The sequence below is a fragment of the Acipenser ruthenus genome, chromosome 15 (genome assembly GCF_902713425.1).
Source record: "Acipenser ruthenus chromosome 15, fAciRut3.2 maternal haplotype, whole genome shotgun sequence".
Lineage (NCBI taxonomy): Eukaryota > Metazoa > Chordata > Actinopteri > Acipenseriformes > Acipenseridae > Acipenser > Acipenser ruthenus.
Genome location: NC_081203.1, coordinates 34540892 through 34564784, shown reverse-complemented (window position 1 = coordinate 34564784; position 23893 = coordinate 34540892). Strand labels below are relative to the sequence as shown.

Below are 23893 nucleotides of genomic sequence, written 5' to 3'. Positions count from 1 at the left end.
CTAAAAATACATTTGTACCAATATTTTCCTGTTGCAATCATTTACTCTCTTGGCCAGGTGCTGTGTCTTTCCAGTTATTGACAGAGAGCTTACAGTTGTGCCTGACTCATTTTAAGCAGGCGGTACTCCCAATATTACTGCTCCAGCTATTCTCCCCTGCTCGGCCAGCATTCCGTGCCAGGGCAGTGCCCCCACAATGAGTGGCACCCAGCACACTGTGGCCCCTGAGCCCCCGCGTGCGCTGTCTGCACAGGGCTGGCAGGAGAAGCTGCCCTTGCGAGGACGGCACTCTCCGAAAGGACACAGCCGCTGCCTTAATTACCCGACAATGACAGGCTAATTACTGTGTTTGTTACCGACAAATCAGAGCACAACAGGCAGCAAGGCCCTGTCCTGTTCTGAGCATCTTAATTACTTTTTCTTCTTCTTGTTCTTCCTCTTCTTCTTGTCGCTGTTGTTGTTTTGCATATAAAAGCCGCTCACTAATTGCCTCGCTCTATAAATATTCGGCATGCAATTAGTGTGGCTGGCCTGCCTGCCTCCCTCCCTGCCTGCCTGTCTGTCTGTCTGTCTGTCTGTCTCTGTGCCTGCCTGCATGCCTGTCTGTCTGTCTGTCTGTCTGTCTGTCTGTCTCTGTGCCTGCCTGCATGCCTGTCTGTCTCTGTGCTTGCCTGCATGCCTGTCTGTCTGTCTCCCTCTCTGTCTCCCTCTCTGTCTCCCTCTCTGTCTGTCTGTCTGCCTGCCTGCCTGTCTGTCTGTCTGTCTGTCTGTCTGTCTACTTGACTACTTGCTTTACATTTTTACCCTACAATCATTGAGTGCTTTGAGTTCCAGAGTTTGAACTACAACACACAAAGTTATCAGGTACCAGGACAGGAGTGAACGGGAGAGAGCATGAAAGGAGAGAGCGCCCTTAGAAAAGTGTCCCATAGTAAAGGTATAGTGAAGTGTAATAAAGCACAGTGGAAGCATGATAAAGCATAGGGAAACATTGTAAAGAACAGCGAGGTATGGAAACGCACATTAATATATGTGGCAATCCAGGGTAAACTCTGGTAAATGCATGGTATAACCGTGGGAAAAGCACAGTGAAACTGCAAAAATACGGTGCAAAAATACTGTTGCAAACCTTTATAAGGGAGCAGGAGAGAGTGAGGGCGAGCGAGAGCGAGAGAGCGGGGGCTGTGCTGTCACGGATGAGTGCAGTGCAGTTTGACCTGACAGCGGTTTGCAGTTGAAGTGAAGATGTTGCTCTCTTTCATCTCCCTTCAGGGTCACTGTCTTGTTAGAGAATGAACCTTTCATCCCCCTCACACCTAGAGCTGGGCAACCCCAACAACAGAGGCCCTGGAGAGAGACAGAGAGAGAGAGGGAGTGACAGAGCGAGAGAAGAGAGAGCAAAGGACGAGGAGAAGAAGAGGGAGGGAGAGAAGGATAGAGGGAATGAGGGAGACAGAAAGAAAGACATACAGGGGAAAAGGACAAAGAGGGAGTGAGAGAGGGCAGGGTGTGAGAAATAGAGGGAGGGAGAGAAGGATAGAGGGAACGAGGGAGACAGAAAGACAGACCGAGGCGCAGTGGGAAAAGGACAGAGAGGAGAGCAGAGTTACCCCCTGGCTCATTAAAGCCCAGTCACTTGTTGCAGCACGGCTCTGGAATGCTGCTAATTGGGAGTCTGAGGCCTGTGGTCTGGGAGGGGAGGGTGGAACAGCCTTTTTAAGTCACATGAAAGTTCGGGGGATGAATGTACCGTAATTAGATTAATAAGTAGCTTAATTTATCGCAGCTGAGGATATCAGCAGCTTGACATAACAGGCCGGCCGGGAGATTATCCCCATCGGCGCTCCCACAACAAGATTAGCCCCCCACACAAAGAGAGCCTCTCTTTACAGGTTCCCAACCAGTCGCTCGGGATTAGAGCAAAAAACACAAACAACAAACACGCTGAGCGCTCCAAACCGCTGCCCTGTGCTGCTCTTCAAAGAAGCATTCTTCAGGCGCTTGCAGTTTTGTTGTGTTTTTAAAACTGAACATTCTTTCGATATTTATCAATTAAGGTTTTGTGACGCAATTAAAATGGGGTGATGACCTGTTTGTATAATGCCTTGCTCGAGCTGTTTCATTCATGCCCCGCGTCGCTTGCTCCCTCGTCCAGAGAGTGCTTTCTTAAGCAGGGATAATGAACAAAAAAGAAATAAATGAAACTTGCACTGAAGCTGTTTGTCTTTCTGAACGGTGAATAATCTACTGATTACAGTGGCACAGGCTAACAAGACTACTGCAGAGATCTAGTAGCTGTTCCAACCCAAACCCCAACCCCAATCCCAACTCTAACTATACCCCTAATCCTAACTCCATCCCCAACCCCAACCCCATCCCCCAACCCCAACCCCAACCCCCAACCCCAACCCCAACCCCAACTCTAACTATACCTCTAATCCTAACTCCAACCCTAACCCCAACCCCAACCCCAACCCCAACCCCAACCCCAACTCTAACTATACCCCTAATCCTAACCCCAACCCCAACCCCAACCCCATCCCCCAACCCCAACCCCAATCCCAACTCTAACTATACCCCTAATCCTAACTCCAACCCTAACCCCAACCCCAACCCCAACCCCAACCCCAACCCCAACTCTAACTATACCCCTAATCCTAACTCCAACCCTAACCCCAACCCCAACCCCAACCCCAACCCCAACTCTAACTATACCCCTAATCCTAACTCCAACCCTAACCCCAACCCCAACCCCAACCCCAACCCCGACACCAACCCCAACCCCATCCCCAACCCCAACCCCAACCCCAACTCTAACTATACCCCTAATCCTAACTCCAACCCTAACCCCAACCCCGACACCAACCCCAACCCCGACACCAACCCCATCCCCCAACCCCAACCACAACCCCAACCCCAACCCCAACTCTAACTATACCCCTAATCCTAACTCCAACCCTAACCCCAACCCCAACCCCAACCCAAAACCCAACCCCCAACCCCAACTCTAACTATACCCCTAATCCTAACTCCAACCCAACCCCAACCCCGACCCCATCCCCCAACCCCAACCCCAACTCTAACTATACCCCTAATCCTAACTCCAACCCAACCCCAACCCTAACCCCGACCCCAACCTCAACTCTAACTATACCCCTAATCCTAACTCCAACCCTAACCCCAACCCCAACTCCAACCCTAACTCTAACTATACCCCTAATCCTAACTACAACCCCAACCCCAATTTACAGCTAACTGCTCTTGGGCTTTCATACAGCACAGCTGAGCATGTCACATGATTCAGATCCTTTACTGAATATTCTATTAAACATGAGCTAATAATAATAATAATAATAATAATAATAATAATAATAATAATAATAATGTATCCTACCCCTCCCTCCCTGCCTGCCTGTGTGATGTGCTGATAGTAATTAGGGTCTCTGATCCACTCAGCCAGATGCTTGTGCTCTCCTGGGAATGTTAATTAAGTTTGTAAAACATTTAAACATCGTGTTACAAGAAACCCCGTTCCTGTCTGCGTGCGCACGCCCTCGCCAGCAATCTGTGAGGGTGACAGGGTGGCGTCTGTCTCAGTCCCTGAGTGACAGCTCCACTCTCTCTCTCTCGCTCTCTCTCTCTCGCTCTCTCTCATTCTCTCTCTCACACGCTCTCATTCTCTCTCTCTCTCTTGCTATTGTTTTGGTCACTTAGAATGTAGGACAAGGATGAAGGGATTAGAGCAAGGTTTATTGTCTCTCTCTCTCTCTCTCTCTCTGTCTTGCTCATGACATTGCTCATGGGTGCATGTGTGTTTAAACCATGTTATCACAGGGGGTTTCATTGCTGTCCACTGACACTGCCCTGGCCCTTGGTCCCCATGGTCAGCCCTTGACAGACCATGCCAGCTCACATGCATTGCCATTATCAGACCATCGCATTTCAGAAGAGCCATTGCTGTACCAGGAGGGACAATCGTGTACAACAAAACAGCACTGTGGTTATTAATCTTAATAGCGCTGGAGAGCTGAGAATGGACTGTGTTTAGATTAGTGGACATTATTGAGATGCATATTTCTCCCTTAATTGGAGAGAGAGGGAACGAGACAGGGAGTGAGTGGGAGATAGCTTCATTCTCTAAACACCCATCTTATTGTGAATTGAGAAAACAAATCAAGCTCCCCTGTTCTCATTAAGCATGATACCGGGTTCGCTATCAGCGCTAATTAGCTGTGAAATGATTCATTTGGAGGTTAAATGAAGTTATTCAGCATAATGGTGTTGTCTTTGAAGGCACTTTCATTATGTCAATATGGTTCTGTTTGAATTCCTTTAAGAAAACATTGTCCCTGGCGCAGAGAGAGAGCAGCTCACTGGAGAGGAGAGGAGAGGAGAGGGGAGGGGAGAGGGTAGGGGAGGAGAGGGGAGAGGGGAGAGGGGAGAGGAGGGGAGAGGGGAGAGGAGGGGAGAGGGGAGAGGGGAGAGGGGAGAGGGGAGAGGAAAGGAGGGGAGAGGGGAGAGGGGAGAGGGAAGAAGAAAGGAGAGGAGAGGGGAGAGGAGGAGAGAGGAGGGGAGAGGGGAGAGGAGAGGGGAGAAGAGAGAGGGTAGGGGAGGAGAGGGGAGAGGGGAGAGGAGAGGAGAGGGGAGAGGAGAGAGGAAGGGAGAGGGGAGAGGAGAGGAGAGGGGAGAGGAGAGGGGAGAGGGTAGGGGAGGAGAGGGGAGAGGGGAGAGGAGAGGAGAGGAGAGGGGAGAGGGGAGGGGGGAGAGGGGAGAGGGGAGAGGAGGGGAGAGGGGAGAGGGGAGAGGGGAGAGGAGAGGAGAGGGGAGGGGAGAGGGGAGAGGAGAGGGGAGAGGAGAGAGGGTAGGGGAGGAGAGGGGAGAGGGGAGAGGAGAGGAGAGGGGAGAGGAGAGAGGAGGGGAGAGGGGAGAGGAGAGGAGAGGGGAGAGGAGAGGAGAGGGGAGAGGAGAGGGGAGAGGGGAGAGGGTAGGGGAGGAGAGGGGAGAGGGGAGAGGAGAGGAGAGGGGAGAGGAGAGGGGAGAGGGGAGAGGGGAGAGGAGGGGAGAGGGGAGAGGGGAGAGGAGAGGAGAGGGGAGAGGAGGGAAGAGGAGAGGGGAGGGGAGAGGGGAGAGGAGAGGGGAGATGGGAGAGGGGAGAGGGGAGAGGGGAGGGGAGGGGAGAGAGGGGAGAGGAGAGGAGAGGAGAGGAGACAGCACCACACTGACAACCACAGAGAGAGCATTACAATACTATTACTGTTCACATCATGCACAGACTGTCCACAAAGAAAGAAAAGAGCTTTCTCAAAACATTGTTTTAGTAAGGAAACGGCAATGGTGCCAAAGAGTGTGATAGCATTTGTTAAGTCATGTGGATTACACTAATGTCCACTGGGGGGCTAGGCTAGGACCACTGACCACTGACCACTGAGCAGGGCGATGAAAACCCAGGCTTCCAGGAAAAATGTAGTAAAGCAGCGTGAAAGCGCAGTAAAAGCATGGTAAACACAAGGTGGAGCGCGGTATCAGCACGGAGCCACTGTGAAATGGCTTTTACAGACCACTGCCTTTGCCTTGCATTGCCCGCAGTCTCCAAACCTCCTTAACGGCACACAGGGGGTCCGACAACGCAGAAAATGAAATCAAACCAGCAGCCCCTGGGTGTGTAGACTCCCAGCGGGCTCCCTGGCTGCCTTGTCCTAGCCTGTGTTTGTATAATAAATAGCAGGCAGGAGCATGTTGTCCGAGCTGGAAAGAGGATTAGTGCACCGGCCATCAGCAATGCAGGGAAATAACAGGAGGCTGTCCTTGCTGTTCTGTCCTGTAGGCTCCTTGAGCAAGCTTGCATTGCAGTACAGTGTGTAAACCTCAATGCTAACAAGCATTACTGTATGAGTTAAACAGGAGGGGAGGGGGGGGGGGGGGGGGGGTTCTGCTCTCAATAACTTGTGCTAAAGAATCCCCACAGCCACCTGATTTCTGTGTTTGTATCAGCATGCGTGTACCAGATATCATACTGAACTGAGCTATGCGGTATCCTGTATGTTTAATGGGTAGTGGCGCACCTCTATGCCAGACAACGTGAAGTGCTGCCTGCTTGTCAAGTACGGCTCGCTTCCTGTGTCTTGTGACACGCGTATCACCTCCGAGATCACACTCTAACCTCTAACCTCTAGAGCACACTGCCTCCCTCCCTCCCAGTCCCTCAGCTCTAACCCCTAGACCACACTGCCTCCCTCCCTCCCAGTCCCTCAGCTGTAACCACTAGACCACACTGCCTCTCTCCCAGTCCCTCAGCTGTAAACCCTAGACCACACTGCCTCATTCCTTCCCTCCCAGTCCCTCAGCTGTAACCACTAGACCACACTGCCTCCCTCCCAGTCCCTCAGCTCCATGAGTTTTATAATGCTTATCAAGGTGCATGGATTGAAATGGTTTCAGTATAAGTTACTAACACTCCTGTACCCTGCAGCTGCACAGTTTAGCCACTGGGAGCAGCATAGGTGTCATCAGCAGTAAAGTAAAGCTATGAAGGTTGCCTTCAGATCACTCCATGACGATAGCGAGGCATGTAAAGCTGGTGATGTCGACCTGTATCAGCTCCACAGTACAAAGTAAACAGCCAGCCTCCTACTGTTCAAACTAAAACAAATTCATTTACACAAGTGTATCTAAAGTATTGGATTGAATGAGGCCAAATTTTAGCTTTGAAAAACCCAAGGATTTCAGTGACAAAGGTGCTTATCTGTACAATATGTGTGAGAGCACAGTGAAGGTGCTTGTCTGTACAGTGTGAGAGCACAGTGAAGGTGCTTGTCTGTACAGTGTGAGAGCACAGTGAAGGTGCTTGTCTGTACAGTGTGAGAGCACAGTGAAGGTGCTTGTCTGTACAGTGTGAGAGCACAGTGAAGGTGCTTGTCTGTACAGTGTGAGAGCACAGTGAAGGTGCTTGTCTGTACAGTGTGAGAGCACAGTGAAGGTGCTTGTCTGTACAGTGTGAGAGCACAGTGAAGGTGCTTGTCTGTACAGTGTGAGAGCACAGTGAAGGTGCTTGTCTGTACAGTGTGAGAGCACAGTGAAGGTGCTTGTCTGTACAGTGTGAGAGCACAGTGAAGGTGCTTGTCTGTACAGTGTGAGAGCACAGTGAAGGTTTCAGAGGATACTGCTGCAGAGCTGCAATGGTGTTTCAGTCTGCTGGACCCAGCCCTGCCCCCTCATTGTCGTCTATTGTTTTGGTCACTTCTAGAATGTAGGATAAGGATGAAGGGATTAGAGCGAGGTTTATTCTCTCTCTCTCTCTCTCTCTCTCTCTCTCTCTAATACTCCTTCCTTCTCTCTCTCCCTTATTTCCTCCCCATTCCCTCTCTCTATTTGTACTATTAATGTGCTGGTAATGACAGCGCTGCAGAGCTGAGAGTGGAGTGTGTAGACTAGTGCTCATTATTATTAATGTGCTGGTAATGACAGCGCTGCAGAGCTGAGAGTGGAGTGTGTAGACTAGTGCTCATTATTATTAATGTGCTGGTAATGACAGCGCTGCAGAGCTGAGAGTGGAGTGTGTAGACTAGTGCTCATTATTATTAATGTGCTGGTAATGACAGCGCTGCAGAGCTGAGAGTGGAGTGTGTAGACTAGTGCTCATTATTATTAATGTGCTGGTAATGACAGCGCTGCAGAGCTGAGAGTGGAGTGTGTAGACTAGTGCTCATTATTATTAATGTGCTGGTAATGACAGCGCTGCAGAGCTGAGAGTGGAGTGTGTAGACTGAGTGTTAAGGAATGACAGTGTTAGCCAGTGCAGGGTTGCTGTCTTCTCAGTGGGAGGGAGGTGGGTTGCTGTGGCTTGCTGACAAGTCATTAACCTCCCTGGGTCCCACACAAAGCCGTAGCTCTGTGTTCAGTAATACCTGATGTCTATCTGTGAGAGAGACAAACACAGAGCGAATGACAAGAGAGCACCCCCAGGGAGCGACAACAAAACCAGACGGGCTAGGGGGAGAGAGGCTGGCAGGGGAGAGGCTGGGGGAGAGAGGCTGGGGGAGAGGCTGGGGGAGAGAGGCTGGGGGAGAGGCTGGGGGAGAGAGGCTGGCAGGGGGAGAGGCTGGGGGAGAGAGGCTGGCAGGGGAGAGGCTGGCTGGGGAGAGGCTGGGGGAGAGAGGCTGGCTGGGGAGAGGCTGGGGGAGAGAGGCTGGCAGGGGAGAGGCTGGGGGAGAGAGGCTGGCTGGGGGAGAGGCTGGGGGAGAGAGGCTGGGGGAGAGGCTGGGGGAGAGAGGCTGGCAGGGGAGAAGATGAGGGGAGAGGCTGGCTACACAAAACAATAGTTCTGACGTTAAATCACCATTTACACCCAAACCTTCCACACCCTGTAATTTCACTGAGCTTCGATTCCTGCTTTCCAAACTACAGTTTGGCACAACTAGAAATAAACAGCCTTGAAGGTTGCTGTTTGTAATGTTGCTAGTGGTGGGGTTTCTAATAAGAGGTTAGAGAACAGTTACCCCTCAGCCACTGTCATTGGCTCTAAAGTGACTCCTCTCCCCTCTCCCTCTGAACTCACAGATGCCTGCCCTGCCAGGCTAATGAACTCTTATTGCAGGGAGAGTGGAATCGCTCCTGACACTGGAGGGCCCTTGCTATCTCTCTCTATCCCTCTCTCCAAACTCCTTTGAGCCTCCCACCTGGGAATGAGCTAGCGTGCTCGTCAGGACAGGCAGAGCCGCACAGCGACGCTCATCTCCAAGAGTAATGCCCACAGCCAAGACAGGGGGTCCCTTCCTTACCTCTTATCTGCAGCAGCTGTATCACTAATACCCCCCCCCTTTCATTCTGTTGATCTTTTTATTTTGTTGCTTGTATTTTTATACTTCAGTTTATATCCAGGTATTTAAAAGACAGCACTATAGAGCCTGGTAATTACTTCTTGTTGTGGTTCAAACTCACTCTAATGGTCTGTGGTGTCGCATAGTGTTTTGTTGTCTTTCAACTATAACCACCAGACCACACTGCCTTACTTCTTCCAAGTCCTTCAGCTCTAACCCCTAGACCACACTGCCTCCCTCCCTCCCAGTGACTCAGCTCTAACCCCTAGACCACACTGCCTCCCTCCCTCCCAGTGCCTCAGCTCTAACCCCTAGACCACACTGCCTCCCTCCCTCCCAGTGCCTCAGCTCTAACCCCTAGACCACACTGCCTCCCTCCCTCCCAGTGCCTCAGCTCTAACCCCTAGACCACACTGCCTCCCTCCCTCCCAGCCCCTCAGCTCTAACCCCTAGACCACACTGTCTCCCTCCCTCCCAGTGTCTCAGCTCTAACCCCTAGACCACACTGCCTCTCTCCCTCCCACTTCCTCAGCTCTAACCCCTAGGTTGTTGGAATTGTTACACCCCCTGTGTAAATATGCTGCTGTGTTTGTGCAGTATTACTACCAGAAAAATTAAATGTTTTGGAGACTTTTACAAATCCCCTGACAACTGGTCTCCTGTGTGTTTGTGTGTGAGAGAGGGAGAGAGGGAGAAAACTGAGAGACGGGTAAGTTTATTCCTTGAGAAAACAGAAAGAGATAAAGAATGAGAGAAAGAAAGAGAGAAAGAAAGTGAGAAAGAAAGTGAATGCAAGAAAGAAAGAAAGAAAGAAAGAAAGAAAGAAAGAAAGAAAGAAAGTGAATGATAGCCAGTGTGAGTTGCCCGCTGGTCTCTGGTGGCCTGCCTTGTGACCGAGCTGGTGAAGTGACACTGCAAACTGTTTTTCTTTTTTTTTTTCTTTTCTCTCTCCGGCGCCTCATGCTTCTTGCCTGATTCTTTATCCTTTTTAATTAGAAGGCAAATTCTGCAGCCCGGCAAGTGCTAATCCCCACACTGCCGAACAAAGCACAACTCTGTCTTTGAAGAGGGAGCTTACCAGCCTGCCAGCGCTGCTCAGGGTGGGGGAGGAGGGGGCAGAAGGGCAGGGGGGAAAGGGGGCAGGGCTGGACAGAGACCCCTACATTCACCCACACCTCCCCATGACACTGGGGCTCAAAGTGAGAGAGGAGAGGGGGGTTCTACTGGAGCAGGCTTATACAGACTGACCAGGCACTTATAGCATTACATTGACCAGATACTGCATTATACTGAGCAGGCAGATATTTTACAAATATGGATTGGAGTTGAGGTGGTGTATAGTGGAAAACACTATACCCAAAATATCCGGTCCATATATGTTTTATTAAACCTTGAAAGACAGCTTCATCTCCTTTCAGTTCCCGGGCAGCAGCGCAGAACTCTCGCAGAAGGCGGTTCAGGTTGTGAGGCTCATATTGCTCCATGGCTTTTAAGTCTGTGTTTTTGGGGTGAGGATACTGCTGAAAGATGACAAAAGATTATTTTGGTGTCTTTCGTTTCGATTTTGTTGAAACCTATTTCACCCCTTCCAGTTGGTGGCAGCAGTGGGATACCTAGCGAGCCCCTGACCCAAGAGTGTGAGCTGGAAGCACTTCAGAAACTATCCCCTGAATACATTAAACTCCATTTTATTAGTGTGACATTCATTTCAGCTCATTAGGCTAACTTAAAAGGCTGCTATTTGTGCAATTTACTGTATATTACAAAATAAAACACACAGTGACGTGTAATGTAAGAGTTTCTTCAAAATCTCTTAAAACGAGGACTAAAACAGTTTGTTGTAGTTTGTAACATTTCCAGGGAACAGAGGAAATATATAAACACAGAGAGACAGAGCGGGGAGGTGAGAGGGAGGAGATTGGAGACCTGGGGTTGAAAGGAGGAAAGAGAAGAGGGGAGTGAGAGCAGAAGACAGCAGAAAAGAGAGACTGAGGCAGAGAAAGAGAAAGACAGAGAGAAGGAATCGGCACTTGCTGACAATTTTCAGAGCTCATTTACATTTATATTAATGCACAGTATTGTATTAAGAGGAAACCATTAACTGTGGAGGTTCTTGCTTGAGGGTCATGTCAGTGGATTTTAACAGCCCTGCCGTCGCTCATTAAATAAAGTAACAAAACGCTGCTTGATTGAGTTTACAAAGAGAAGGAGAGAGAGAGAGACACAGGGAGAGAGAGAATGGGTGGAATGAGGGCAAAGGGAATGGGGCTTTGGTGCTTGGACTTTGGGCCAGTCTATTCAAACTGCAAGACTTGTGCTTCAACTGTGAGTTCAACACATACTGTTGTGTGTTTGTGTTTAATCTCATGATTCAAAGATACGGCCTCGTCGTCAACAAATGGGAAAGCATTGGACTCGATTTTTTCCGTTAAACTGTCTCTTAGTTTTAATGGCGCTCTACGCAAACCTCTGACATGTCAAAAGCCACGCCCCCTCAGCGCTGTCATTACCAGCACATTAATAATAATGAGCACTAGTCTACACACTCCACTCTCAGCTCTGCAGCGCTGTCATTACCAGCACATTAATAATAATGAGCACTAGTCTACACACTCCACTCTCAGCTCTGCAGCGCTGTCATTACCAGCACCTTAATAATAATGAGCACTAGTCTACACACTCCACTCTCAGCTCTGCAGCGCTGTCATTACCAGCACATTAATAATAATGAGCACTAGTCTACACACTCCACTCTCAGCTCTGCAGCGCTGTCATTACCAGCACATTAATAATAATGAGCACTAGTCTACACACTCCACTCTCAGCTCTGCAGCGCTCTTAGTAATACTACATGGAAAAAATAAAAATAAATAAAAACATGACAGCCAAAACTACAATATATTGTGCTTCCATTTCTATCTGCTGTCTATACATTTTACATCTCCTTTATCTTTCCTGTGAGACAGCTCATCAGAGGGGCACCATGGCACAGACCCATTCCCATGAGTCAGAGGGCTGGATCCTTCCCAAGAAATGAAATTCATTTGTGTTTGGCCGGCCAGCAGCAGCAGAGACAGTTGATTGGATGGGACTCCAGGGTTATTCCTGGATGAGAAAGAGGCAGTGACAGGAGTGTGTAATTCGGTCCCTACTGACTCAGATGTGCCCCTCCCTGCCAACGCCACAGTGCCATGACTCAAGACCCTCACTGACTCAGCCGCCGGGGGTCAAGCCATCCCCCTCTCCCCACTCCTCCCTCCTTCTGTCAGGACAAAACTGCACCCTTTCTACCCTGGGCACATCAGCAGATGTTCTCTTTCCATTGTTATAGAGGTACACTCCTTATAAAAGACACTGGAATGGCAAAGTTCATTTAAGCAGTTGCCGCCACCACACTGTAGATTCACTCTCCATGTGCAGCAGGTATTAGGGACCCCCCCATCCTGACACCCCCACACTGTAGATTCACTCTCCCTGTGCAGCAGGTATTAGGGACCCCCCCATCCTGACACCCCCACACTGTAGATTCACTCTCCATGTGCAGCAGGTATTAGGGACCCCCCCATCCTGACACCCCCACACTGTAGATTCACTCTCCCTGTGCAGCAGGTATTAGGGACCCCCCCATCCTGACACCCCCACACTGTAGATTCACTCTCCCTGTGAAGCAGGTATTAGGGACCCCCCATTCTGACACCCCCACACTGTAGATTCACTCTCCCTGTGCAGCAGGTATTAGGGACCCTCCCATCCTGACACCCCCACACTGTAGATTCACTCTCCCTGTGCAGCAGGTATTAGGGACCCCCCATCCTGACACCCCCACACTGTAGATTCACTCACTGAAATGTGTGTATTTCACAGGATTCCACATTGGTGTGTTCAAAGCATCAACCTGCCTCCCCATCCCCAACCTACACACAGCGCCTCCCCATCCCCAACCTGCCTCCCCATCCCCAACCTGCACACAGCGCCTCCCCATCCCCAACCTACACACAGCGCCTCCCCATCCCCAACCTGCCTCCCCATCCCCAACCTACACACAGCGCCTCCCCATCCCCAACCTGCACACAGCGCCTCCCCATCCCCAACCTACACACAGCGCCTCCCCATCCCCAACCTGCCTCCCCATCCCCAACCTACACACAGCGCCTCCCCATCCCCAACCTGCACACAGCGCCTCCCCATCCCCAACCTACACACAGCGCCTCCCCATCCCCAACCTACACACAGCGCCTCCCCATCCCCAACCTGCCTCCCCATCCCCAACCTACACACAGCGCCTCCCCATCCCCAACCTGCCTCCCCATCCCCAACCTACACACAGCGCCTCCCCATCCCCAACCTGCCTCCCCATCCCCAACCTACACACAGCGCCTCCCCATCCCCAACCTGCACACAGCGCCTCCCCATCCCCAACCTACACACAGCGCCTCCCCATCCCCAACCTGCACACAGCGCCTCCCCATCCCCAACCTGCCTCCCCATCCCCAACCTATACACAGCGCCTCCCCATCCCCAACCTGCCTCCCCATCCCCAACCTGCCTCCCCATGCCCAACCTGCACACAGCGCCTCCCCATCCACAACCTGCACACAGCGCCTCCCCATCCCCAACCTGCACACAGCGCCTCCCCATCCCCAACCTACACACAGTGTGCAACATTATACTTTATTTGAGGTTGCTGTGGCTGACATTGCTAAGAACGGGTGGCTTTCCAAACAGCGCAGCATTCGGTCCCATGATTGAAGTTTTGGACACATTGGAAGCAGATCCAGTTAATGCTTGATTACTGTAACTGGCTGATAAAGCATCTCTCCCTTCTCATCATGCGATGTTTCTATATTATCAACAGCGGCAACAATTAACCTCTTTGAATGAGCGCAGCACAGTCGGGGTAAATCCCGTTATCAGCAATTAAAACACAATGATGTGGCGGCCCAGCAGCATCTCCACTGCGCAGGCAGGGTTGTCAGTCAGTTTGCTCTGTTAAACATCACGCTCCCCAGCTAAGATGGCACCTTGGAGGAGCGACACTTTTTTCGGTCTTTCTGTGTTAGTTGCACTTATGAAACCTTCAGTGGCCATGCAGTGCTGGCACTGGAATAGCTCTGTGCTGAGTGGCAATGCAGCACAAGAGCCGCTGCTGTGGGATGAGCCTGCCATTGGGAGAATGGGACCACAGTGGGAATAGTTACACGTTCCCACATGGAATTGCCATTGCTGCTCATTCTGTGGTCTGCTATGGGTTCTGCTATGATTTCGTAAGGGTGACACGTTGGGATCCCAATGAGGTTTAGCAGACTGAACAGGTCCCAAAGTGTATGATGGGAACATATAGACTGATTCTGTATTCTTAGCTACCTGTACTTTCATTTCCTGAGTCAGAAATAACTTGTAACGCATGTCAGTATCCAGCAGCAGCGTCCTGTGTGGAGCTCAGGACAGAAAAGGGGCTGGATGGACAACTAAAGTTATTGTATTTATCTTGCTCTTATTGTATTACTTGTATTGTAACACTTGAAATGTATTTGCTTACGATTGTAAGTCACCCTGGATAAGGGCGTCTGCTAAGAAATAAATAATAATAATAAATAAATAATAACTGAAATGGAACCCTGAAAACTGGAGTCGGGCTTTTCACTTCCTCTTGTGGAAAACACCGTTGACAATGCGTTCTCTGTACCTCTAAAGAGGAACCTGAAATATTGAACACTTCCACTATTTATGGCAAAGGGATATTTGATCCAGTTTCACATAATCACATGGATAAAACAAATTCTGCAGCTGGAGAAACAAGCATGCTGATAATGTTCCTCCACCAGCGATCTTCAATTCAACATCAGAGCAATCAGCAACGTGAGACAGTGGATCACCACGCGCTGTATCCTCTGTGTGTGTAAATATATACGACCTACAGACACTCAGGCGGACAGCTGCCTTCCTATTCCAACACATTCTCATACTCTCACTAGCTCTCAATAGCTAAATTGCGGCCACACCATAATTTAAACAGGGCCTGTGTAATATACGTTGGTCTACTAGGTGCGGAACGGATGTTTCCAGCATTAAAAGCATACATGGATAAACAGAATATATAGTATTAAAAACGACATACAAAAGACAGGATGTGTTGAATGCTGTGATTCCATCTAAGGATTCATAATTTTTTTTTTTTACAAAATAAAAATAAAAAATGCTCTTGTTTTTTCTAGCAGAACCCCTTGATGGAATTACACTGCGTTATCTTTACGCTGTCTGGACCGCTTATTAACCTCTCTGCATATCCTGCCTCTTCTTAAAGGGGCTCAGCATTGCTATTGTCAGTGTTTTTGGAGCTGAACTCTTAAACTGTGTTACGCGAAGGTGCAGCTGCACAGAGGGGCAGCAATCCCAGAAAGACCCCTTATTATTTTCCATGCTCCTGATTCTCTGGCCCCGTGCCCATTCATATTGTGTTGACTCCTACATGTTTGCTTGTGTTGCCATGGAGACGTGCACACTAGTTAAGCCTCTCTTGGTTGGCAGCCCCCCCCCCCCCCCCCCCCCCAGTTCAGGGCGGGTCTGGAGCAGGACTGTTGAAGCCGGACACAGAGGGGCACATGCAGAGAGCTGCTGCTACCCTGGACCAGGATGTAGGCACAGCAAGCGGGCCTCCCTGCACCGCACAGCACCGCACCGCACAGCCGTGTGGCAAAACATTGGAAAAAAACAGGATGATTAACCTGGAAACTGAAATTACTGCAAATTTTTCAGGGTAAACATTGTGTGTGTGTGTGTATTGTGTGGTTTCTTCATCAGCACTCCAGGAAAGTTGTGTTTCTATATTTAATAATATTAAATAACTCCTCAGCTTTCTGAATAGGGCTCAGGCTCCCATTCCAAGTTGCTTCAACACCTGATTTGTACCTGCCTTTCAATTCATTGATAAAATGATATATGCAAATTGCATCTCTGGAATATACCTCCAATTTACAGAGCTTTGAAATATTACTGCTGCAGACTATGCTGTGTTATTTGGTGGCTTCTTTTACTCTCTGTTCTTTCTCTTTAATAACACAAATGCATCTAAACCCCTTTTCTCTATCTGTAAATGCTTTGGGCATACTGGGACAGCAGGACAGTAGGATATTCTTCTTCTCTGTGAACTCACCACATAGAGTCAGTGACAGCGTGATCTGCAGCATGCCCTATGGAAGTTATTTGGAGACAGGACAGGTACAGCATGGCGCGTCTGTCTCCCAGCACTCTCCCCCCCTCACCCCCCTCCCTGGTCCCCTCTTGGACACCCATCACATGGCATGTCCCTGGCAGCGGTGTGAATTCCAGGGGCTTCAAGTCCCCACATTCCCTCAGCCAGCCTCCCTGCCTGGGCCGGGACAGCCTGCTCATTCCCCGGCCAGCCCTGAGTCTCTGCTCCAGCCAGCTCTGCATTCCTGTGCTCCCTGCAGCATCCCCACAGCAACCGGGGAGCAGGGGGGAGGAGAGGGATAGAGAGAGGGAGAGCATGGGCTCAAATCCCGGCTAACCCGAACACATGTAAACACACACTCACAGAAGCAAGGGAACGTTTGGGAATATTTTCATCTGGGGAAAGGACCTATATCAGTTATATATGAATATATTAACACAACATATTAGTACATTATTATTATGTAAATAAACATTAAAGTGACCCTGAAGTCTTCAGAAAACTCTTGTTGTTTTATTATACTGGAAAAAGCAGACGTGTCAGACAAATACACACACACACACAAACTAGTCAGTCAATGATTGCTCCCCACCTCCCCCGCCTCTCCCCTCACTCTCTCGCAGCGCAATCAAATTGCATGTAGCTCACAGTTCGAGCTCTCGTTGTTGTTGGTGTTGACAGCTCCAGTAACGCCGGGGGCTGTCCGCCCCCTCCCCCGCGATCAGGCAGTGTTTACTCTCCTAATTGCCGGGGAGGGGCTGCTTGACGGACGGGGCTCCGGGATTCCCAGCCGCGCGTTCTCGCCGGGGACTGAGCTGGGAACGGCGCACATACGGCCGCTGTCTCTGAACGCGGAGCCGACATCCAATTGGCACTTGGTTAGCTCTGCTGGCGAAAAAAAAAAAAAAGTAACAGGGGAAAAAACGAAATTAAAGAATTGAGAGGAATTGGCAATGTCACGTCTGACAGGGGCTACCTTTGAAATGTCGAGGCGGGGAGCTGGGGGCCTCGCCAAGCTGTCAGTCAGGGCAGAGAAGGGCTGGAGGAGACGCAAACACCGGCCTGCATGTAGGTGTTGGAGTGGGAATGTGCGGGCCAAGAAAGTGAACACAAGTGCTGGTGTCAGGTGTCTTTTGGGTACTTTTATAAACTAATTAACCGGCAGGTGGAGACCCATAGAGAACAACCAAGTATTTAAAAAAAAAAAAAAAAAAAGTTAAGCATGTGTGCATATTATTATAATCCATTTTTATTTGTATTTATTGATTTATTTGTGTATTTGTTTAATTACATTTCTAAAGTGTCTCATCCTTTATGGTAAAATGTATCCATCGAATTTGAGTTCAGCAAAAGTGTCTGCTTTTCATAATGTGAATTACAGAAGCACTGTTCACTAACGTGTCTGCTTTTCATAATGTGAATTACAGAAGCACTGTTCACTAACGTGTCTGCTTTTCATAATGTGAATTACAGAAGCACTGTTCACTAACGTGTCTGCTTTTCATAATGTGAATTACAGAAGCACTGTTCACTAACGTGTCTGCTTTTCATAATGTGAATTACAGAAGCACTGTTCACTAACGTGTCTGCTTTTCATAATGTGAATTACAGAAGCACTGTTCACTAACGTGTCTGCTTTTCATAATGTGAATTACAGAAGCACTGTTCACTAACGTGTCTGCTTTTCATAATGTGAATTACAGAAGCACTGTTCACTAACGTGTCTGCTTTTCATAATGTGAATTACAGAAGCACTGTTCACTAACGTGTCTGCTTTTCATAATGTGAATTACAGAAGCACTGTTCACTAACGTGTCTGCTTTTCATAATGTGAATTACAGAAGCACTGTTCACTAACGTGTCTGCTTTTCATAATGTGAATTACAGAAGCACTGTTCACTAACGTGTCTGCTTTTCATAATGTGAATTACAGAAGCACTGTTCACTAACGTGTCTGCTTTTCATAATGTGAATTACAGAAGCACTGTTCACTAACGTGTCTGCTTTTCATAATGTGAATTACAGAAGCACTGTTCACTAACGTTGTATAAGAAAGCTGTTTATCAATCAGTCAATCGTGTTTTTATAAGCGCGTTTCCTGCAGAACATCTCAGCGCTGTACACACCATTAAATACATCCGCGATTGTTAATAGCATCAGATACATTAAAAAAAACAAAACTGAATAAAATATAGTTTAATATTCATGATGCCAATATTTTAATTAAAAAAAATCTGGCTTTGAAAACAAAAGGAAACATTACTTTAGTGCTCTGTCATTAGGGTTCATATATCCAAACATAAGCGGTCAGAGTCTATGAGAGGAATAATACAAAGAGCTCAATTTGATACACGATAGGAATGTGTACGGCAAAGAAATGTACAGAAATATAGCAAAGGAAAAGGCGTGTTGAAGAATTTCTTATTTCATTAAGAAATGCACCTCGAATTGTTTTCTTAGACCTTCGGTGAAGAATAAGTATGTGTCAGTAAAATAAATGGACTCTAAAGGTAAGACACTTCTTGAGAATGTATTACAGTAATAGTGTAGCGTGTGAATATCCATGCTGTTCCACACGGAACATGTATGAACAAGACATGTTTGGTGATACCCTTTAATAAAATCAGCTAAAACATGTATACGAAAACACCTACACTAGCTTTCCAAAAGTCTCTGCTTCAGGGGAGAACTGGAAATTGAAGACAAAGAGTAGACTTTTAATTTTCCGAGTCTGTGAAGGGGAATTTCCTCTGCCTTCAATTTCATCTTTTTGCTGTCTCGAAAGCTGGTGTGACACAGTTGACTGTGATGAAGACACACTCTGTGTGGAAATGCGTTGTGACGCTGGTGATTTTATAACACTGAAGCTCCTCTTGTTTTGCAATGTGGAGAGTTTCACCTTTCTGTTAATGAACTGCTCGCATTTAAAGATCTAACAGGATAAAGAAGCATCCTTTGGGTGTGCAGCCAGACCGGCTCTTTGCAGCTGCTAGAGGAAGCTTTGATTATTATACCAGTGCTGAACAATTCCCACTAATGCAGACACGTGTTTAAACGTTTATATGTTTGTGTTCATGTTTTAGCTAATCCTATTAAAAGGGTAAAGTAATACAGTAGTAATGTATTATTGTTGTTATTAATATTATTAGTATTATTTTGGCATGGGGTAAGATCTGCCTCTGTTCAGATCATTGAAATTGCCCTCGGAGTTGTGTTTCTGAAGCACGAGGAAGCAGTGATCACATGGGAAGACACAGGCTTGTTTAATCTCATTCAAGTCAAAGTGGGGTGATGTTGGCGCCATTTGTCCAACAACATACCTGGGTTCTGACAGCAGAGCAGAGAAAAGCACTACACTCAACGGCAGCAAGACATTGGGCTGGAACACACGGGCTGGAACAAATGGGCTGGAACACACGGGCTGGAACACACGGGCTGAAATACATGGGCTGGAACACACGGGCTGGAACACACGGGCTGGAACAAACGGGCTGGAACACACGGGCTGGAACACACGGACTGGAACACACGGGCTGGAACAAACGGGCTGGAACACACGGGCTGGAACACATGGGCTGAAATACATGGGCTTCTCTGCGATTAGCATTCAGGAAGGGTTGGCTTGTTTTGCTAATGCTGGCTGAAAGGGGAATCAAGGGCCGCTGACAGATCTATGTGTTTTGAATCCCTCTCAGTGTATTGATCTTGATAAGTCTGTTTTTTCTTTCTTCCTTTATCTTTGATCATCCTGATTAACCTCACTTAGATTCAATCTGTCGTAATTAATTGACTCGGTGTCAAAGGGATTGGAGTTCTTGAGTGTGTGTGTGTGTGTTTGTGTGTGCACACACAAAACTGGTGCTGTGATTGGCTGATGGATCCTCAGCCGTCCTAGAATCTAGAACCCTCTGTTGTTCAGTAGATCAGAACGGTTCTTTTATTTACAGAACCTCAACTCCGAGAAAGCCAAATTGAAGCCAGGAACCGTCTTATAGGACTCCGCGTTGTGAAAATAACAAACAAACAACTAAAGTATTTTCACAAAAAAGGCACTCAAATGTTAAAAAATACACAGAGAGACACAATTAGTTTTTTTTTTATTTATTTAGGATGTGGTTTAAAATACAGGACGCAGGAAGGGACAGGAGTGGACAGAGAACAAACAAACCTCTTGTCTTTTCAGAGAAGCCAATGCTGTATTGATCAGGCAAGCCCTCGGCTTTCCAGGGCTTTACTGTAGTGAAATAATACAAGATATCCAATACGGTTAAGCATTGCCCTAACTAAAGCAATCCTGCACTGTGCTGTTTGACTCTATAACAAAGACACATAAACCTCGCCATTAAAGAACATTTTAAACACATCTTAGTATGTATATACTAGTGCTTACATAGTGTTGTTTAGTTATGCTTATTTTGGTCAGACTTGTATTTGTTGTGCATCCAAAGTACATTTAAAAAAAAAAAAAAAAAAAAAGGGATGCTGAAAGAAACTAAATTAAGTAAATTCGATGACAAAACCTTTTGACTAGAAGTCTTTGCCAGCGTCTTCAGTGAAATAAATCGTGTGTCTAAGACTAATCCCATTCCTGTATATGCTAGTGCTGTAGTGCTGTTACAGGGCAGGGTGAATCCATGAGACAGACGCTAAGGTGTGGTCCTATGTCTTGTATAACAGTGGATTGTATTGCTAAGCGTTTGGTTTGCCTCTATGTGTGCATTTCATTGTTCGGTGTGTCTGTTTAATAAAGCAGTAATTGCTGATCCTGGGTTGGAGGTGTTCAGTGCTTCAGACTCCAGTATTGATTGGACGGAATGTGTTCTCGTTGCTCCCGAGGAAATCTTGTTCTCCAGATTCCTGAACAGCATTGCTGTGAGTTCCAGATCACCTGCTGTGCCAGGGAGAAGCAACACCATTTAAGGCAGTTGTGCAGAATTTCAAACAGACCGTCGCTGTGCGTTGTCCAGTTTTACTACCTGACAGTTGCACTGTTTTTTATGAAGCTTCAAACGCTCTGTAATGCAATTCTAAGGTTAAACTAAGACGTTCAGCATGCTAAATACAACCAGCAGCCCGAGGTGAAGCATTTCTCAGAGGCGGTCTGCTCTGTTTCACTTCCCCTTGTTGCAGAACATTGTTTTGGAACTGAAGCAGTTCCTGCAGCCTGGTTTGTACAGTAAGCACACACAATCAGCTTGTTTGCAGCCTGGTCTCTGTACAAACACACGGCAAACAATGAATGATGCAGGAATTAGCAAGAATAAAACATGCAATAATAGCAGCAAGAAACACCTTCACAGTGTGGCTGTGCATGTGGATGACAGTGCAGTACAGCACAATGACACCGCATCCATGGGGTGATAAATGCAGCTGCAGAAGCATTAGAAGCAGGGGGCTGGTATCTGAGCACCGCAGGAGCGGGGGTACATTTTTAAAAGCAGTTTTTACAAGGACTAAAACTGAACTGAATAAAACTAGCAAAACAAACTTCCAACTGCTCTTTCTTGTGATTGTGTAAGAAAGAAACTAAACAGAAAGAAAGAAAGAAAGAAAGAAAGAAAGAAAGAAAGAAAGAAAGAAAGAAAGAAAGAAAGAATGAAAGAAAGAAAGAAAGAAAGATAGAAAGAAAGAAAGAAAGAATGAAAGGCTAGCGTCCCGTTGTTTGTTGCAGGCTCAGACATGCTCACCTCGCAGAGGGAGAAGGGAAGGGCAGAGTGGAAACTTATTAAGGAAGGAGGGGGGGGGGGGGCCGGATCTCTGCTTGAATATTATTTCTACAATCTCGGCAGCAATAAACTGATTATCACCGTTTTCGGGTATTTATGATTAATTTGTATTTATTTTCTGTGTCGGAAGCTTGTTTGTCAGAAAGTTGAGATGGGTTCTGAAATGCACGCGTTTGTTTGCTAGCCCAATGAAATGGGTTGAGAGGTCAATGCAGCTGCGTGGTGTTATCAGAGCAGCTCTCACTGTGATTACTTAAACTCAGGTACAGGTAAACTATAAATTCAATTAAGGAAACACTTTAAAACACGTGTCTGTTCGTGATTATTTCAGGTGTATGAAGGGAAATGTTATGAAGTTATGAAAAGTATGTAATGATGCTTGCGACACCTGAATTCAATAGGAATTTCATTTGAAATCAGTAGTTTATACAATGGTGTGTCTGCAATGATGTAAGGAAATCATGTGTTAGTTACAATGGAATTACAGACACTTATTTTAAAGTGTTACCAGTTATGTTATAGTAAGCTATGGCAAAGAGATGCCACGTATTAGTATTTGTATTTCATTTCATGTGTGATACAGCGCGCCATTTCTCCAAAGGTCCCCCCTAATCTCGTGTATTGGTGCGATCAGCCAGTCCCTTTGTTAAACACATATCCTACATCGTGTAATAATAATAATAATAATAATAATAATAATAATAATAATAATAATACATCCATTAACCGCTTAATCCTATAGAGGCTCGCGGTGATCATCATCATCATCATCATCCTCCTCATCATCATCATCATAATAATAATAATAATAATAATAATAATAATAATAATAATAATAATAATAATAATAGCACGTTATTCAGCATCACACGAATTGCCAGTCTCTCTTTATATACTGAATACTCGCGTCAGCGTTGTGTGAAAACAACGTGTGTCCGTCCGTGCTGTATGATAATCAAATCGAATAAAATGAATCATTGTTTCTGAAAGTCTCATCAGTGGATTTCTGTCTGCAAATATATTAAAAAGAGAACGAGGGATGAAGAAGATGGATTTGGAATAGAGCGCTCTGATTAAGACTGGTTAGATGCATGTAATCTACAGCATAACCTTCCAGACTTCAGCCGCATATTTGAGTTCTTCTCAAAGCTTACTCCTCCAGACTGGCCGTTAGCAGCAGTAGCAGTAGCAGTACTAGTAGTAGTAGTAGTAGTATAGTAGTGCTATTAGTAGTAGTAGTAGTTACTTTGTTTTAGTTAACAAGCCTATAATATCTGTAAATATAGATGTTTGCTTGTGTGTTTGCTTTTCTCTTTCCATTTAATGACTTGATCCAGTAGTTTAATTGATTAAGTTTCTTTTTGTATTTCTAGACTTGAGCAAAGCGCGCTTGGAGGACGCTGGCCTCTGAATCCTGTGCGGCGGGCGCTGGGGACTCCAATCCCCGCTGCTTGTCATCTCCTCTCCCTTCGCGTTTAGGGACGGGAAAGGGTACCACAGTAAACCGTACAGCTGCTTCAATTACCTTCCAACTAGCACGCCTTCCATATTGCTACTGGCATTAACATAAGGTGTGGGTTTACAAAGAAAAAAACCTGCCCTCTCCGAGGCGGTGTGGTATTTATAATGAATAATGTATCCATTCAGCTAATACCGCTTCTGTTGAGAGCGAGCAGTTACAGGCGAAAGAAGTCCTGGTTGCTTTTATTTTATTTTTAGAACGATTGTTTGGTAAAGTAGAAGGTTTTTGAAATGTTATCAGATATTCTTGGCATATTCGTAATTATTCTTATTCTTATTTGGTGTCCTGGAAAAGCTTCGCATCCCATCTTCATTTTGTTTGCAAAATATTGCAAAAACGATTTCCTGGAAATATTAATAATAATAATAATAATAATAATAATAATAATAATAATAATAATAATAATAATAATAATAATAGTAGTAGTAGTGATTTCGAAAGGTGTTGGCGTTGTATGAAGCAGGGCTGGTTATTTGAGAGATCGTGGGTTTCTTTCAGGTGTTTGTTTGAACTCCTCTAAAAGCAGTACAGTGTAATCTGTCTCGCACTGTAAACGCCTTGTCTACTCTTGGTTTGTGGCGCTTTCACGTTGTATTTCCATCGACAGATCAGGAGGGCAGTTCTGCAGAGGAGCTCG

General features: G+C 46.9%; 1 long non-coding RNA gene across 1 annotated transcript in view; it reads left to right on the top strand.

Moving 5' to 3' along the window:
• The window catches only part of LOC131697479 (uncharacterized), a 31718-nt gene extending 19309 nt beyond the window's left edge, over positions 1-12409 (top strand). The window contains exon 3 of the long non-coding RNA XR_009307308.1: positions 11783-12409. This is a non-coding gene — a long non-coding RNA (uncharacterized LOC131697479). The remainder of the gene's footprint in view (positions 1-11782) is intronic.
• The last annotated feature ends 11484 nt before the right edge of the window (positions 12410-23893 follow it).